The 16,020-nt window shown below is 32.5% G+C and overlaps 1 pseudogene; it reads left to right on the top strand.

The window, feature by feature from the left end:
* Nucleotides 1-1,976: 1,976 nt before the first annotated feature.
* On the top strand, nt 1,977-14,660 carry LOC107017611 (annotated as a pseudogene).
* Nucleotides 14,661-16,020: the final 1,360 nt, after the last annotated feature.

Here is a 16,020-nt window from a genome sequence, read left to right as displayed (position 1 = left end):
AAAATCTTTCCTCAAGAAGAGATTTAGTAAAAATATCAGTTCATTGATTATTAGAGTCTACAAATTAAAGAGTAAAATCACCACTTTCAACATGCTCAAGACTAAAATGAGGCTTTATGTCGATATTCATAATGATGCACAATATATTTAGAAAGACTGAAAGATTATCACAGATAGTCGGGACAGTTTCATAAGAGAGATCATAATTAAGTAATTGATGCATCATCCATAAAATTTGAGTACCACAACTTTCAACCACTAAGTATCCAGATTCCGTAATGGATAAGGCAACCGAAGCTTGTTTCATTCTATGCCATGAGACCGGAGAGTGTCCTAAGATTTGGCATGTTCCACTAGTGCTTTTACGGTCATTTTTGTCACATGCAAAGTCTGCATTTGAATAACCAATTAAATCAAAACGAGTAGAATGAGGATACCATAGTCCTAGCTCTGTGGTTCCAATTAGGTAGCGGATGATTAATTTTAATGCCGTGAGATCTGATTTCTTCGAAGCAATTTGAAATCGTGCAAACTTGCATACATTATACATTATATCGGGTCGATTGACTGTAAGATATAATAATGAGCCAACTATATCTCTATACATCTTTTCATCCACGTCTTTTCCAGATGCATCAGTTTCAAGACATGTGGACGGACTCATTGGAGTACCAAAGGCTTTGCACTTTTCGAGTCCAAACATTTTATTAATTCCTTGGTGTACTTTTCTTGACTAATGAATGTCCTATTAGTTGACTGGTTAATTTGATGTTCGAGGAAGAATGTGAGTTCTCCCATAAGACTCATTTCAAATTTTCCTTTCATTAGATTTGCAAAGTTCTCACACAAAGAAGGATTAGAACTTCCAAAAATATTATCATCAACATAGATTTGAACTATGAAAATGAATAAACCAGATCATTGAAATAAGAGAGTTGTGTAAATTTTCCCCTAATTATTTTTGCAGTAACAACGAACTCAATCTTTCATACAAAGCTTTTCGACCTTGTTTAAGTTTGTAAAGAGCATTGGAAAGTTTATAAACAAAATCCAGACAAGAAGGATTTTCAAAACCAGGAAGTTGAAAATTTCTTCTTTTATAAAACCGATTAAAAATGCATTTTTCACATCCATTTGAATTAGAATAAAATGATTGAAAGAGGAATCAGAAAGTAAATTTCGAATAGATTATAACCTTGCCACAGGTGCAAAGGTTTCATTGTAGCCAATACCTTCTTGTTGTGAGTCAGTCGCCTTGAGCGACTAACCATGCTTTGTTTCAAGTAACTAATCCATTTTCATCTAGTTCGTTTCGAAATGCCCACTTGATTCCAATAATAAAGTAATCTTTTAGTCTTTCTATTAGAGTCCATACCGAATTTCTTTCAAATTGATTGAGTTCTTCCTTCATTGCTTGCACCCATGATTCGTCTTCCATTGCTTCATTTATTCATTTAGGTTCCATTTGCGATACCAACGTCTGAATTTTTTCATCAGGTTTATTGAGAATGAAATTTTAAGGATAATTAGTATAATGTCGCCATGCTTTTGGAATATTTGATCTGTCAGCTGGAGAAGTCGACTTTGCTTCTGCAGTAGTTGAGTTTAGTATGAATTTTCGAACTGATATCTGCAGTATTTTCCACTATTTTGATGGGGGTTGATTTTGTCATCACCTCCTTTAATTTCTTGCATTCTTGGGTTAGTCTCATCAAATACAACATCCACATATTCTTCAACACTTTAAGTTCTTTTATTAAAATCATGAAAGGCTCTATTGATAGGAGCATAGCCTAAGAAAATACCTTCGTCACCCCTTGGATCGAACTTACAAAGATTGTTCTTACCGTTGTTGTGGATGAAACACTTGCATCCGAAGGGATGAAAGTAGCTTATGTTTAGTTTCCTACATCTCCACAGTTCATAGGGAGTCTTCTTCAGTAAAGGTCTAATTAAGCACCTATTAAGAATGTGACATGCAGTGCTCATTGCTTCTACCCAAAAGTGATCTGGTAAACATCTATCCAAAAGCGTTGTTCTTTTTGTATCTTGTAAGGATCGAATTTTTTTGTTCAAACATTACACATTTCTTAAATATGTTTGAACGCCTACTTAACCTCTCAAATCTAGTTTACCATAACATAAAAAATTTTCTCCAAAATTAATTTGAACTTCAATAAATGATAGTTTTAAAGATGATGAGTAATTTGTATGAAAATATAACGGGCAATCTTTCCTAAGAAGAGTTAAGAGAAGTTGGTTTGTTTTATAAAAAGAGTACTTAGAGTCAACAAGAATAAATACAAGAATGAAATAAAGAATTTATCATGATTAGTGTATTTATGTGTTTTTTAAGGATCTAAAATGTCGGGTTAGGGTTCCTTTCAAATCTTTTTCTATAGAAATTTGAAAAAATGTAATTTTTTTCCCTTTTATAAATTTTATTTTTACAATAGCTATCTTAATATTTAAAAGATTTTTTTTAGATTTCTTATGTGAAAAAAATGAAAATATTTCGTATTTTAAAAATGAAGATTTCTTGTATATATAAATACTAAAAAAGAAGATTTTCATTTTCTAGTATATATGCATGTATATATATATATATACTAAAAAAGATGAGTAGTGAATCGCGTCAAGCACAACAAATTTCAGTAGTTAAAGAGTGTAAATAAGTTGTAATTGATAAGGTTAGAAGAATCAATCTTTAATAGAAGTCAAAAAGAAAGAAAAATAAAAAAGGGAAGTTAATTCAAAGACAAAAATATAACTAGTACCCATCACAGGAATCATATGAATGAGATATACAATGCAATCTATGTGAGAGAAGCATTGCATTGTCCTCGTAAATCAAAGTCCTATATATAGTAAAGAAGTTCTTCAACAACTTCCCATCCTACCTCAATCATGGTAAACTCTTCTTCCAACAACCCTAAGTTTATCCAAATCATTAGTTCCTCTGATGAATTATGTCGTCTTGTAAGTTCATCTTTGTTTATCTAACAATTTCCCTTTTTTATTTTAGTGCATTTGTAATTTTAGTCCTTGTGAATAATTGATTTTGTAGTAGAACTATTTATCTCGTATGAAACTAAATTAAAATTTCCTTTTCATACAGAGGATTCCTGTAGTATTTGCTAAAAGTCATTGCAAAAACATGTTAAGCCCCGTGTTTCTTGAGGCTCCCCATTTAAAATCATGGGAGGTTGAAGTGATAATGTCTCAAGGCGAAATTTGGCTAGCGAAAGGATGGAATGATTTCTGTGCCTATTACTCAATAAGTGTCAGGAGCCTATTAATGTTCACATACATCCCGTGTTCTCACTTTGATGTGTCTATATATGATCAAAGTACATAAAAAATTGAACATCCAATACATCAAGATATTAAAGTTGTTGAAGAAGAGGAAGTAATTCCATTCTTCCAATATAATGCTAATGTAATAGAGGAAGATATTCCAGTTTACCTTCAAGCTAATTCTAATGTTATTGAGCAAGGTAAGTAAACATCATAACTTATTTATTAACTAATAAGGTTAATACATTAAGTACTCATATATACATTGCATTTGGATATCTATTTCAAGAAATGTGCATGTAGTGACAATAATTTATATTTCCATAAGACATTTTAAACTTGTGGTCTTAATTATTCAATACCATTTCATTGGGACTTATATCATACTAGTTGTCAAACTTATATCAAGTTGTTGCAGATAAGGAGGTTGAGAGGCTAATAGCTGAAGTGAACAAGTTAATCCAAAAATTTATAGAAGTCGACACAACTTGTTGAACTTAAATGGTGACAATCCGTATTTTGAAATGGTTATAAAAAAGGCACATGCTACTTATATGGTAACGTTTAATAGTTTTTACTTTGTGTCGTCAGATTTTTTAGTTTTTCATTCCATTACACACTTACTATTTTTCTGAAAATCTAAAACGATCATGTTTGTTTGATGAATATTTTTGTTAGAGTATCCCGTTGAGATTCGCCCAAAGTACAGATATAATCAACATGGCGAATATGAGGCTGGTTAATGAAGAAGGAGCAGAATGGAGAGTGGATATAGGGTATAATGGGAGTAAGGTTATCATAAAAGTGGATAGACTACATTCCAAAAAGATAACAAGATAGCTAATGGTGAAACTTGTCGCTTCAAATTAATTCGGGGCCCTATTGCAAATTTTTGTAGGTTCAGAAGATCCCAACACCACTTTTGATTGCACCAAATTAGCTACAATTTCTTTGGATTGCATGTTGGATATTTTAGTTTGTCTTAGGAAGATGCTAGGGAAATGTTATATATGTTTTCTTTAGAAAAAAAAAGACAGACAAAGTTGCACTTAATTTGCTAGGATATGAAATTTCAGATAGGTTTTTGCATAAATTGTGTTGTTATAACAAGTATGTGTATTCATCAAGTGCTCAAGTGTGAACACCTAATTTTTTAGCAAAACATAATATATTTTACACCAATTTAAAAAGGGTTATATTTAAATTAAAATAAAATAATTATAATAATTGTAAATTAATAAAAATTATAAGATCAATTATAGTTTAACAATAAAAAAAATTGATAAATAGAAGTTGGGAAATTAAGTTATTTGTTAATTATCAAGTCTAAAAATCATAATAATAAAGAAAATATTATGAAAAAGTATAGAAAAATAAAAGAAAAGAATAGTCCTAAAGATTTCAAATTTGTTTTACCTTATCCTAATTATTCCCAACTTCCTAACTTATTTTCCTAAAAAATCTCATCACATGTAATTTTTTTTTTCCCGTTTGGACTTTTTTTAAAAGATTCACACATTTTTTTATTTATTTCTATTTTTATTAATTTTCTATTATTATTATTCTTATCTCAACCCCAATTCTCTAAACTCTTTAAATTTAATCGTAATTCCACTACACTACGTTTCTTAAAATTAGCACCAGATTCTCACCCAAAAAATATCATATAACCCACGGTCAGTTGAAAAAACAAATAAAGAAACAGACAGAGAGACATAGAGCAAACAAAGAGAGAAGAAAAGTGAGTTATTCTTTTGAGAATTAAGTTAGAGTTAGTGTTTTTTGTCGTGGTTCTAAATTCGTGGCTCAAATCAGTAGATCGTAGATGTTATTTTTTGTGATATCCATTTTCGCAGCGAGGTAACTCTAAATTATCACATTATTTAAATGAAATATTGTATGAAAATTTGAATCTAATAATATGAAGTACTTTGAATCGTATGTTCTTATTATGTAATATCAATCCGTGATGCATGTTATGATTCTTTTTTATATTTTTTCTCTCGATCTGAAAAACGGAACAAAAAAAACATGTTTCATTTTTTTATATATTATTTCAATAAATAAGACGGTTTCCTCTGGAATAAACGTAAGATGATTCATCAGTTATTCGTATTATTATGAAATATAATTAGAAGGATATATAATATTATTTACAGAATTATGGTAAAAAAAATAGACAAATGATTGGAAATATTAATTAAAAAAAGGATAAAAGGAAAGTACAACCAAAATAACAATAACAATAATAATAATAATGAAAGAAAAGATAAAAAAAAAACATAACCAAAAAATTAGAAAACAGAGAGAGAATGTTAAAAAAAATTAAAAAAATAAAAATAAAGAGAAAGAATCAGAGTGAAAAAACAAAATAGGAAAACGTAAAAAATGAATTAAAAAAAGGAAAAGTGAAAATTAAAAAATATAAATACAAAATTAATAAAATAGAACGTAAAAAAACAAACAAAAACAACACAATTTCAAAAAATAAATAAAAGAGTAACGATATTATTACAAAATAATTTGAAAAAAAAGAGACACAATCTATAAAATAATAATAAGAAAAAAAAGAGAGAGAAAAAGATTTTACCGAAAACAAAAAAATATATATAAAATTTAAAAAACAAAAAAGTGCAGAAAAAAAATATTTTAAATAAAAAGAGAAAATTTTGTTTCATTAAAAAAAATTTAACATTCCTAATCTATTTAGGATTACTTGATAAAAACTAACTTCTGTTCCCCACGGTAAACAGAATTCTTTACCCGAATTTCTAGTTTGCAGACCAACAAAATAAAGTCAAATTTCCTTTTGATTAAGGATTAAAATAAGTTGACTTGGAACACCAAAACTCAATTCCATGTGGCGACTCTGAATAATAATTATCCCTTAACAAAATGTTACTTTAATTGGAAAAAATCTTTTTCTTTCAAATTAAATAAAATATAAAATATATTGAGAGAAAAAAAGGGGTGTGACATCAAGTAAGCATTTTGTTTTGTAAACATTATGCAATGTTACTCTTTTTGGTTTTTTCGTTATATATATTTTAAAAAAAAATTAAACGTTTATTATTTTAAGGAAATGAATTACTATTTTTTAGCTTTGTAAATGGTTTTTTTTAGCAAATCTACCACTAGTCACATCGTCTAGCGGGTATTGCAAATAAAAAGATATTAATAGGGAAATGTACAAGCAAGGGAGGATAGGTCTTACCTTACTATTTCTAATGAGATAAGAAGTCTCTAATAATTAAGAGACATGGAGAAAATAAGAACCAGAGGAAACTAGGTACTCTATGATAATCACCGAGTTTATAATCCTCACTACGATGATATTAAAAAGTAGGATTCTTCAGTAATGCATATAAAATCCAGGAATAATGACGAGTTATCCAACTCAATTTTCATTTGATGTAACTATGAACTAAAAAGGATAGTTTGCCCATTTAATGTATTCTAAAGTATATTCTTCTTATATTTTTCTTCAAATATGTCTAACAATAATTGATAATTTATCATTTCTTGTTGGATTTGTTGGATCTTGATAAAGTCGTTGACATTGTCATATGGTTTTGCTTTGCCAGTATCACCATTAGGTGCCTTGGAAAAAATTCCTCACTCACCTTACAATCCCAACTATGTTGTCTTCCATATGTCTTTTTTTTTGCATTTTGGTGCTTCCACTTCTTTGTTGTGTAGGTAAATGATCCCCATCCATAGTAACCTTATCAAATCATCTATCGAACATATCATCTTCATCATCCCCATCAAACATTTCGCTACCCAAGTCAAGAAAGAAATCTCTGTTATCCAAGTTTACTTTCGTATCACTCAATTTAGATGAAGTATCTAAGACTGCCATATATGCCTTTGTCTTACTTGTAGGAATAAATTCGAGTGTTTCCGGGCTTAACTTAACCGACTAAGTGAAGGGGTATTAGTCTCTACGTCAACTAAATTTTCCCATCTTGAAGCACTCGTTTCCCCTTGTTTTTCCATCGCTTCATTTAAATCGGTTGTAGCCATCTCCTGTTTCAAAATAAACATGGCAGGTGTATTTGGATTGATTTCTTTTCCATCTATCTCCTCTGTTAACATGGACTACTTTTTATGTGTCACAAGAGCTTGTTGATCAGTATGATCAATATCGTAGCATTCTTTCAACTTCAATTATTGATCAATCGGCTTTTCCAAGTCTAAAGTATTCCAAGATTCAGCAGAAAATTCAGTCGTACCACGTAACCCTCAATATTGTGAAAAACTCTCATCTCGCAACACATAAAACTGAGTAAATTCAACCATAATATTACATCTATCAAGATCAACTTGTGTAGAATTATGTTGGTGCAACATCTAATTTTTGAGGATTTAAAGTCAATAGTTTTATTAATGTCAGATCATAATTCGTTGATACTGGTTTTTTCTGCAATAGAGAGCCTTATTTTTCTTCATATTGCTTTAATTTAGTTACCATTACTGCATTAGGCAATGCGAACTCTCCATCGTTCACAAATCTAGATGATAACTGCCGTGTAGCGACTTATGATCTAACAATCAACTCTCGAGAGTTATTATCTGCATTATTTTGTGCCTCAACATCAATATGTATTGGCGTTGAAGAACCTGTTCCAGCCGCACTAAGTTTCTCATTTATTTTACTAGTGAGTGTTCCAATATCTTCTTTAAGCCCAGATGTTGCAGTAAAAAGCAGGATACCTGGTGTGTTAACTCTTTATTGACTAGTTCCTGTAGGGTGTTTCTCCTATTTAAGGTTATCCATGCTAATTTTTTCAGAATTGATGTTAGACTAATTTGGTAATGTTACCTCTTTTAAAATTTGTTGAATAGAATGAACTTTCTCTTTGTCATACAAAATTGATCGCAAATATCGTGCAAACTTTTCTCTGTTAATTTTTGTTTCAAGGAAAAATGCACCTTCGATCTCCAAAGTTAGTCTATATTCAACCTCCTTGTGACCCTGATATTTACATGTTGTGCAGTACGAGGGAAATTTGTCAAAGACAATTTGTAACATCTCATTACTCGTATTAGCGAAAAAATTATTAAGAAGCTAAAATTTATCATTTTTGGAAAGAATAGGAAAAATTGGGAAAATTTGCTATGTTAAGAAAATGAGTTATTTGTCATTTTAAAACGGTCATAACTTCTAGATCATGAGGAGTAAAAGTCAGTTCTTTATACTTGGAAAGACCTTTAATATATCGTTCAAACGCCTTCAAGTTTATGAATTTTTCATCTCATAAGAGGGATATATGCCTATCGGATGTTGGGCATTTGGATTGGGGAAGGTCCCAATCCGGATTTTAGTAAGCGTAAAGTGGCCTTTTGACCCAGCTATTTCCTAATTTGTTTTGAAGTTTTATTAGGGGTAAAACTAAGCCTTAAGTAATTTTTAGAAAAGTTATTCACGCTTAGGGCTTGTGTAAAAGAGAAAAGGAGAGGAAGAAGAAGGGGGAAGACCTAGAATTCATCCAGAATGCCAAGTTCTTCGAGTGGAATTAATCGGAGGTGATATCTATTAAGGTGTGTGACATATATTTGTGTTGGGGTTGGTTCACCAACGCACAAACTTTTTCAACTGAGCAATTTTTGAGTATTTTGAATGATGAACATTGATGCTCTAGAAGAACAATGATTGAACTTTTGTTGGTTGAGTTGTGTAATTCCCTTAGTTGATTTGATTTATATTCATGGGTTGTTTTTAAGGTATAATCTATTGTTTATTGAGGTTATTAGTGATACTAAGCGATTGGAGGAAAGATCCATCGAAGTTTATAATGTTTAGAGTAGAAAATGGTAGAAGAAAAGAAGAAAATAATTTCTGAGAGGCCCTGGTTCGCCGCACGAAAAAGAGTCCCACAGAACAGTTTGTATCTTTCAAGCTCTAGTGTGCCACGCCAGCCGTAGCCCCTCAGGAGAGATGTTGTCCGTTAGGCTCTTCCACTCCACGCCTCTAAGAGTACCAAGGACGCCTGGAGACCTCATTCTTTCCCCATCTTTTCATACTAGTTCCGAAGAGATTTGGCTAAAACTCCTAGTCGATCCAACATTCTAAGGTACATATAAACATAATGAAATCAACCATAAATAAAGAACCTTGATTCCATAAACCAATTCAAGAAAAGTAAAGATTGAAGTTTAAGAAGTTAAGTTTTAACGCTAAGAACTAAGTCATGTAAAGTTCTTAAGGTTTCCAAGAGCCTTATTTAAGTGTTTTAACATCTTATTAAGACTCAAGTTTCGAGTTAAAGAAAGTGTAAAGTTGAAGTCTTTCCTTCAAAGAAGTATTAGAGAACTATGTATTCCCTAAAGAGTTGATTAAGATCAAAAGTTTCAAGTCAAGCAAAGAGTAAAGAGTTGAGTTCATTTCTCAAAGGATATAAGGGAACTAAGAATTACCTAGAAACTTTATAAATTATTTTACATTTCAGTTTAAAGGAAACAAAGATTTCCCAGAAAAGCTTTTAACAAGAAAATGTAACATTAATTCCAAGAGATCTTTTAAAGCTAACTGTTGAGCAATTATCACAACCCAAAGAAAGGAAGTTACTTTAAAATCATGAGCTAAAGTATGTATTGGGAGTTTTATTGAGCACCGATGTTGGGATAAGACTTCATATTATCTCAGAACCCATGTAAATCATCTGTCTATCATGGGTGTTAACGGGTAATACTCTTTAGATGATCACTTAAGCTAAGCTAGTGGATCAACTAAGTTAAGGAGTTCTATGGGATGGAAAAGTATATGACCATTCTTTCATCGTCGGCAAGATGTTGTATTACAAATTAGGCTCATAGTGGTGGTTGTCGGTCATAGATTCTCCCACAGAACTTTATTATTTTCATATAAAAGTAAAATTTATTTTTTTATTGCATTTCCTTTAATGAACTAAATATTTTTATTATTTTATATGCATTGAGTTGAGTATTCATGAGTTGAGCATATCGAAGGTAAGTTGATCTTATTCTTATTAAGTTTAAATCATTGTTAGCAATCAAACTCACATACTCGTACATTCAATGTACTGATGCTAGTGGATCTTCAATGTCTTATGATGAATACATAGGTAACCATGATCGGCATCCAACGTCTCGTTTATCCATTTGGAGCACTAAAAATCAGTGGTGAGCCTCGTTGAATTCTGGATGATTCTTGTTATTGCATTCCTGTCTTTTCGTCAAAGAATGTTGTGGGGGTTGTCCCGACATTCAACATACGATGTTTAGAGGCTTCATAGATGGATAGTAAGTCATTTAGTTAAGTTGAGTCTCTTTATTTACATATATCTATTCTGCTGTAGAAGTGCCTTATTTGGGTCATCTTAATTTGGTTCAGCAACTGTCATGTAGCAACTTCTGATCTAACAATCATCTCCCTAGAGTTCTTATCTGCATTATTTTGTGCCTCAACATTATTATGTATAGGAGTGGATGAACCTGTTGCATCCACACCAAGTTGCTTGTTTATCCTACTAGTCAGCGTTCCAATATCTTCAATAAGCGCAGATATTGCAGTAAGAAGCAGCATGCCTTGTGTGTTAACTATTTCTTGACTAGTTGTTGTAGCGTGCTTCTTCTTTTTAAGGTCATGCACACTATCTTTCCAGAATTCATGTTAGATGAATTTGGAAATGTTAGCTCTTTCCTAGTTTGTTCTATAGAAGAAACATTCTTTTTCTCATCCAAAATTGATTGGGAATCGCCTTCAAACTTTATTCGTTATTTTTTCATTGATCAATCCACCTTTGATCTCCATAGTCAGTCTGCATTCTTTCTCCTTGTGACCCAGACGTTTACATGTTGTACACTTTAATGGCAATTTGTCATACACAATTTGTAACAACTCATACGTCGTGATTGCCAATAAATTGCTATGAAACTAAAAAATAATTTTTTTGAAATAATAGGAAAAATATGGAAAATTTCATAGGTTAAGAAAATGTGTTTTTGGTCATTTTGAAATGGCCATAACTTCTAGATAAGGAGTAGTTAGATTTAGTTCTTTATATGAATGTAAATCCGTTGAAGTGAAATTTCCAATGCCGTCAAGTTTACAAATTTTTTATATCGTATGAAGGAGATATTCCTATGAGAAGTTGGAAATTTTGATTGGGGAAGGTCCCAATCCGGATTTTAGTAAGGGTAAATTGGTCTTTTCACAGAACTATTTTCCAATTTGTTTTAAAGGTTTATTAGGTGTAAAACTAAGCCTTAAGTCTGTTTTAGAAAACTTATTCACGCTTAGGGATTGGTGTAAAAGAGAAGAGAAGAAAGAGAAGGGGCAAAGACCAAGAATTCATCAAGATTGGCAACATATTTGAGTGGAATTCATCAGGGGTTATCCTTATTAAGGTAAGCGAGATCTTTTCTGCCGGTTTAGTTCACACACACACTTACTTTTTCAATTCAACAAATTTTGAGTACTTTGAATGATGAACATTGAAGTTGTTAGAGAACAATGGTTGAATTCTTGTTGACTGTTTGGTGTTATGCATTTGGTTGATTTTTTTCATCTTTTTGGGATGTCTTAAGGGTCTAATCTATTAGGTATTAAGGTAATAGTAATCCTCAACTATTGGGGAAAATCCATGGAATTTTGAATGGTTAAAAGTAAAAAAATGGAAAATAAAAAATTAAAATACCTTCTGTCAGGTCCTGGGGCGCTACGCCATCCAGAACCCCTCATGACTGCCTCTTTCTCTAAGACTCTACTATGCCGCGAAAGCCAGAGCCCCAAGAATGCCTGGATACCTTGTTATTTACCAATCTTTTTGTACTAGTTCTGAACTTATGAACCTAAAACTCCTAGTCGATTCGAACACTCTAAGGTACATCTAAACATTATGAAATCATCCATAAAATGAAATCATTAACCTTGAATCCACAATCCAATTCAAGGAAAGTTATAATCAAAGTCTAAGAAGCTAAGAGTTAAGTCTTAAAGTTATGAAATAACTCAAAGTTAAGTTCATAAAGTTTACAAGAGTCTTATTTAAACATTTTAACTTTGTATCAATGCTCAAATTTCGAGTTACAGAAAGAGTAAAAGTTGAAGTCTATTCTTCGAAGAATTATGAGACAACCAAGTATTTCCTAAATATTTGATTAAAGATAAAATGGCAGCTCTTGACCGGTATTAGATAGCTGAAATCCCCTATCACTTAAAGCCACCTCGTGCGCCAAGGAGATCTTCTCTACTTAGTCCATAGTTGAGTTCGTTTGACAAAGGCTATAACGGAACTAAGTATTTCCTATAAAGTTTTATAAATATATACATTTATGTTAAGAGGAATCTAAGATTTCCCAAACGAGTTTTGAACAAGAAAAGGGAACATTTATTCCAAGAGATTTTTTAAAGCTTAATGTTGAGAAATTATCTCATCCCAAAGAAAGGAAATAATTTTTAAAACATGAGTTAAACTATATTTTGGGAGTATTATTGAGCATCGACGTAGGGGTAAGAGTTCATATTAAATCAAGTCAATATTTAAAACATGTAGATATCGTGGGTATTAAAGGGACATAATTTTTAGATGATCACGTAAGTTAAGTTAGTGGATCCACTAAGTTAATGAATTCTATGGGATGGCAAAGTAAATGACACTTCTGGTAGTGTGGGTGAGATGTTTTATCACCACTTATGCTTATAGTGGTGGTTTTCGGTAAAAAAATCTCCCACATAACTATATTATTTTCAAATACAACTAAAGTTGAGTTTGTTATTGTATTTCCTTTAATGAACTAAGTTGTTTTACTTGTTTGCAATGCTTTATATGTATCATATATGTTTGAATTGACTTATATATGCAGTGAGTTGAGCATTTATGAGTTGTGCAGAGCCAATGTAAATTAATTTTATCCTTATCAAGCTTTAGTGGTTGTTAGCAATCCAACTCTCATACTCATACATTCAATGTACTGATGCCAGTTTTTCCTGCATCGTCTTAGGATGTTGACGCATGTAACAACGATCATTATAAAACTCCTCCTTTATCCAGTTTGAGCACTTAAACTTAGTGGTGATCCTCCTTGTATTCTGGAGGATCCTTCGTTATTCCTTTCCAGCCTCTTCATTGTAGAATGTTGTGGGGTTTGTTATGACATTCATCATAGTAGGTTTAGGGGCTTCATAGACTGATAGTCAGTCATGTAATTCATTTAGGTCTTTTTATTTCTGTATATCTTATTTTAATACTTAATGCCATTTTAACTAAGAAAATTAATTTAAATTATTTATGAAAATGTTGTTGTTTTATCATTGAGTAATTATTTTGTTGAGTTAATTAAGATAGGTCAAGGATTCGCTCAACGCCAACAATGGTTATTCGGTCCCGTCCACGTCTAGGATGTATGCTCGGGGCATTACAAACCTGGTATCATAGAACACAGTGTTCAAAAGATTATGAAGTCCTGTCTATAGAGTCCTAGTCATTTGTGTGAAGCGCACCACATCTTTTAGTAGGAGGCTGCAACATTAAGGAATTTCATTACTTCGTTCATCTTCCTATTTCGTATATTACAATTTATATCTAAAAAGTTTCCCTCTAATTCGTGCTTGCATGTGTTTAAGATTATCATGCCTCCACGAAGAGAATCTACAGGTCGTCCAGCCATAAGGAAAGTAGAAGAACTGGAGGTACCTAATGCACCGGAAGTGTACCCTCAAAGGGAAGTTACCAATGTTGAGTTCCACGAGGCTATCCAAATGTTATGACAAGTAGTGAATAACCAAGTTAGGCAATAAAGAGGAGCTCGACATGAAAGGGCAGACCCTTCAATGAATAGGGAATTTTTGAAAATGAACCCCTTAATATTTTTCTAGGTCAATCACTACTAAGGATCTGGAGAACTTTGTCAAGTAGCTTCAGAAGGTGTTTGAGGTGATGCATGTTGTAGATACTGAAAGGCTTCAACTAGTTACATATCAACTAAAGAATGTGGCTAAGACTTGGTTCGATTAGTTAAATGACGGCAGAGATAAGGATGCACCACATCAGAGATGGTCTTGTTTCGAATAGGCTTTATTGGGGCGGTTCTTCCCCTATGATATTAAGGAGGCTCTGAAATAGGATTCCTTTAGTGTTCATGAGTATGGTGTTAAATTCACCCAATTATCTAGCTATGCTCCTAATATTGTTATAGACATGAGGAGCAGATTGGGTTTGCATTTCGCTTTCTTAGGTCGTGCATATCGTAAAGACGGAAGAGCGGCAATGCTTATCGTGGACATGGAAATATCTGGATTTATGGTTTATGTGCAAGAAGTTGAAGAGGAAAAGTTGAAGTATAGAGAAGAGTACAGGAATAAGAAAGCCAACACACGGAATGAGTCTAGGAAGTAGAAAGGTGACTCAAATTGGCCACAATTTCCGAAACAGAAGGGGCAGGCACCATCATCATCTTGTGCACAGGCGCCTCCAAACAGAGGGTTACGACAATGGCTATAATGCAAAAAACTAATGATATAGGCTAGAATAGTCTAAAGGAAGCGTGGCACAAGGGGTAGTTGGGCTTGTGCATGTGCTAAGTGTGGTAGAACCCACCTAGGCAAATGTCTTGAAGGCCAAAGATTTTCTTCAAGTGTGGTGAACATGGTAACTTAATGAGAGATTTCCCTTATAATAAGCAAGGTGGTGGAATTCTGACCAACAGAACTCAATTGTTATCAGTTGCTCCAAAAGTCAGAAGTACACCTAGAGGAGCCACATCCTGTAGTGGCAGAGGGGCAAACTATAATCACTAGTCTCCAAGAGCAAGAGAGCTCTCCTGATGTTCTCATGGGTATGATAAAAGAATATACTCTTGATGCTTATGCTTTTCTAGACCCAGGATTAGATCAAGTTTGTGTTTTATAACTCCTTATGTTGCAAATCATTTTGATATTATCACTGGAAAACTTTGTGAACCTTTCTGTATTTTTACCCAGTTGGAGAGTCTATTCTAGTGAAAAGAGTCTATCGTGATTGTCCTATTCCTATCAATAACAAAACACCATTATTAGTTTTTAGTTATGTCTTTTGGGTTTACCAATGCAGAAGCAGTGCTCATGGATCTTATGAATAGTATTCAAGCCATACTTAGATATGTTTGTTATCACCTTCATTGATGACATACTAATATATTGAAGGAATGAAAAAGATCATGCTAGAAACCTCATAATAGTACTTCAGAAATTGAATGAAAAGGAGATATATGCCAAGTTCTCCAAGTGTGAGTTTTTTCTTAAGTGTGTGTAATTCATGGGCCACATCATTTTCGGTGATGGGATTAGAGTTGATACCCAAAATATAGAATTAGTTCAGAGTTTGCCTAGACCCATGTCTCCAACCGATTTTAAGAGTTTCTTGGGTTTAGCAGGCTAATATAGAAGCATTGCTGAGGGGTTTTAATCTATCTCGCCTCCCTTTATCAAGTTGACTCGTAAAACAGCAGAGTTTCAATGGTCTAAAGCTTGTGAAAAAAGCTTTTAAGAATTGAGAAAAAGGTTTACTACATCTCCAATTTTGACTTTATCAGAGGGTACTCAGGATTCTGTGTTGTAGTGTGATGTATCAATAGTTTGTTTTGGCTGTGTGTTAATGTAAAAAGTCAAGGTCATAGCCTACGCCTCCAAATTGTCGAAAGTTCATGAGAAGAAATACCCAACCAATGTTATAAAATCGGCTATTGTGGTTTTCGCCTTTAAGATATGGCATTACTATT

Source organism: Solanum pennellii, chromosome 1 (genome assembly GCF_001406875.1).
Source record: "Solanum pennellii chromosome 1, SPENNV200".
Taxonomy (NCBI): Eukaryota; Viridiplantae; Streptophyta; class Magnoliopsida; order Solanales; family Solanaceae; genus Solanum; species Solanum pennellii.
This window is presented reverse-complemented; position numbering and strand designations above follow the sequence as displayed.